This window comes from Folsomia candida, unplaced genomic scaffold, assembly GCF_002217175.1.
Source record: "Folsomia candida strain VU population unplaced genomic scaffold, ASM221717v1 Fcan01_Sc006, whole genome shotgun sequence".
Classification (NCBI taxonomy): domain Eukaryota; kingdom Metazoa; phylum Arthropoda; class Collembola; order Entomobryomorpha; family Isotomidae; genus Folsomia; species Folsomia candida.
The window spans coordinates 4,872,560-4,875,698 of record NW_019091198.1 but is presented as its reverse complement, the minus strand read 5'-3'; the positions used below and the strand labels follow the sequence as shown (position 1 = coordinate 4,875,698).

The 3,139-nt window shown below is 37.6% G+C and overlaps 1 long non-coding RNA gene across 1 annotated transcript; it reads right to left on the bottom strand.

Annotated features, from left to right (window-relative positions):
* Window positions 1-491: 491 nt before the first annotated feature.
* LOC118436114 lies at window positions 492-2,319 on the bottom strand. The gene is made up of 2 exons (XR_004835216.1): window positions 1,433-2,319; window positions 492-1,320 (listed from the first exon to the last, which is right to left on the bottom strand). It is a non-coding gene; the product is annotated as an uncharacterized LOC118436114 (long non-coding RNA).
* Between the last annotated feature and the right edge of the window lie 820 nt (window positions 2,320-3,139).

Here is a 3,139-nt window from a genome sequence, read left to right as displayed (position 1 = left end):
GAACGGCCACTAACCATGTTTACTTTTTCTCAACACAATTTCGCCTACCACTTTGTTCCTGCTGAAAACAGGCAAATTGCAGACCGCTCCCAAATATTGCTGATTGCTCAATACTCTTAGAGTTTGGATGCTATCATTTTATTCCATTTTATTTATAGATGCCAATGACTTATACTAAAATTAAATAAGTCATATTGAACATGTAGACATGCAGGACTGGTTTTCCTATATGGCACACACAAAATCGCCAGACATATGCATACAGTCTGCAGTGTTTTTTCAATTTTATACTATTAATCTGTCACGATGGCATGCAATTATTTATCGGGCATTACGAAATTAGGAATCGGAAAATTTAATGGTAACATTATTACTTTCATTTCATTTTATAGGCAAAAAATATTGGGTGAGCATGGTTGCAACTACTTTTGAAGTATGACGGTTATAAAGCCATCTTCGAATAGGAAAGAAATGTAACATGCCATGAGTTGTAAATTACAAATTTGTAAGCGTTTATTTTTACGGATATTTTTACCCCGCATAATTTCTGACATTACAAATTTATATAGACGTCTTAAGAGAAACTAATAACTATCGACCAAAATTTGAAGGCTTAGAATTTGAGTTAAGTATGAAGTTCATATTTAACTTTGTAACATGTGTGTGCGAGTCTCGGTTTATTTACTATCAAATTTTTGTTTCAGTTAGAAATATGATATCCATCCGGTGCACAGATAACAAAAATTTGGTATGTATGTGCACATTATCATATAAGCAACCGCGATATACACATGTGTGTATATACCATCAAATACCTTTTCATTGTGTTGTTCATTTGCCAAAAATGTGGGGCTGGGTGATTATTGTTATTAGGCTGGCTGGAGGTGGAAGTCGTAAGGAAATGAATCTTTGCAGTGTGAGACATTCTTCAAAATTATGGAGGGCGTGCTTCTCTCCCAACGACGACGGGTGTTGACATTAGTAGGTGAGTCCAAGTGAGCATGGACCACAATAAAATTTACGGCTGTGCCTGATGCCAAAGCGGATCAGTTTCCTAAGTAGTTGAGGAGCCGTATGTGAACAATGCAAATGACTCGCTACAAAAAATCTGGGAACAGAAGTGTTTCCATAATGACGGTTCAAACTGTCAACCACGTTTCCAAATGTGACAGATTTCAAAGGGATCACTGACTTGTCGGGTTTATCAAGCACCCTCTCGCTTATCTGTTTCTCCAGCATTTCCTGTCAAGGGAAATTTTGTCCGTGGTGTAGGTAACGTGAATAGATTATGGTTGGCTGATGGGTACAAATCCAATTTATCTGAAAATGCAAAAGAAAAGTGCAAAACTGTTCGAAATTGGTCATGTCTATTAAGTTCAAACGACATTATTTTACTTATTTGCAACTCTTGGTATTTCAATAAAATACATACCTGCATACCTCTCTAACCAACGGGGGCATTCCTTTCTGCGTATTATAATTCCATGGATCGCAGACATGCTTAATAAGAAAGGTATTTTCATCAACCCATTATTGTCAGTATTATTTGAGTGAGCAAAGTAGAGTACTCAATTTCCACCCACTTGTCAATTTTTTTGAACCACCATTCCATTCCCAGTACATACACGACTATGTATTGGAAGCCGTTTGACGATGTCATAAATAACCACGCAGTTTCTTGATTAATCAAAAGTAGCAAGTCCGTAAGGATGTGAATAAGTGATTCAAAGGTGAAAACAAGCAATTGCACAAAGGCAGAAAATGAACAAACCAGTCAGTAAAATGAAGAAATGGTTAATATGTCCGTGTCACTACCGTTTTCGAATGTACATATGTGGACTGCCATAAGAATGCGTAAGGAAGGACAGGGAACGCACTTACTTGGCAGCAGAAAAACGAATCGAAATATATCAAGCCAAGGAACAAACGTAGATTAGATTTCCAACCAAACTTGGTCTCTCACTGACTTGATTGTGATGAAGATGGTCATTTTCTTAATTCAACGCAATGCAATTGTTGGACTGGAATCTCAATTTTTCTAAACGCAAGATATTCAACGTATTGTTTTGTGAACAAATATTCTCCAACAAGAGAAACTACATACCACGACCAGCACTGACTACTGATTTGTGACAAAAATACCCATTGCTGTTGAAGAGTGAGAGGAAGCGAGGCTGAAAATATACTTGGACCGAGCCAACAATTGATTCTACTTCTTCTGGATTCTCGTACAGGGTTCGTTCGCTCGTTCTTTCCTCCGATGAGCGTGTGAGCGAGTGAATAGTCTGTTTTGGAAAAGATCTCAGCAGTCTCGTCCAGAATACATAATCGTATACAATCAGTGACATTATCAACTTGCCTACCTTTCAAGTCCTGCCAAGTTCAACCCAACCAAAGCCAAACGGCTGAAAAACCTTCCATCCAGCTTCTTCTTCTCCCATATCAAATTTCCTCTATCTCCATTTAACTCGTGAAAAAATCTTGATATCTTTATTATTATTTGGGTCTGTCGCCATAATCGGGCCGTAGATTTGAGGAAAAATGCCGTTCTTCATCGACTCTTGTTTGTTCTATTATTATCGTGTGATAGATAGAAAACAAAGAACTTGAAACCGACTCATCAAAAATTTGCATAATGCATCTCAGCTATGAAATGCACTACCTAATTTGATTAATGAACAACAGTTATTTTTAATCCTGTTTGCTTCACTAACAATACACTAATAATAGTTGACAAACTTGAACCTTTTGTCTCAAACTGCACCTGAAAGTGTCCATTATGATCTTAATTAAACAACAATGGTGAGACTGAGCACACTTTTTAGACCGACCCGAAATACATACACGTCGCAATTTCCAAACACTGTGAGGGTTACCTATATAATTTATCTCAAAGTGGAAATTAGTGGACAGACTGTAATTCAGGTTGGTATTTATGTAATGCACACTACACCGAGATGAATGGACGGATGGATGGACGGACGACTGACTGACTGTATCTGTCGCAAGTGAAAGAGTTAGCAGAAAGTGAGATATTTATTTCTGAAGGTTGACGCTGAGACAGCTTTGTCAAAAAGGTATGACAGTTTGCCAGCAGCTTCGTCGTCATTGTTCTTTTTGACACGAAAACTTATTCGCA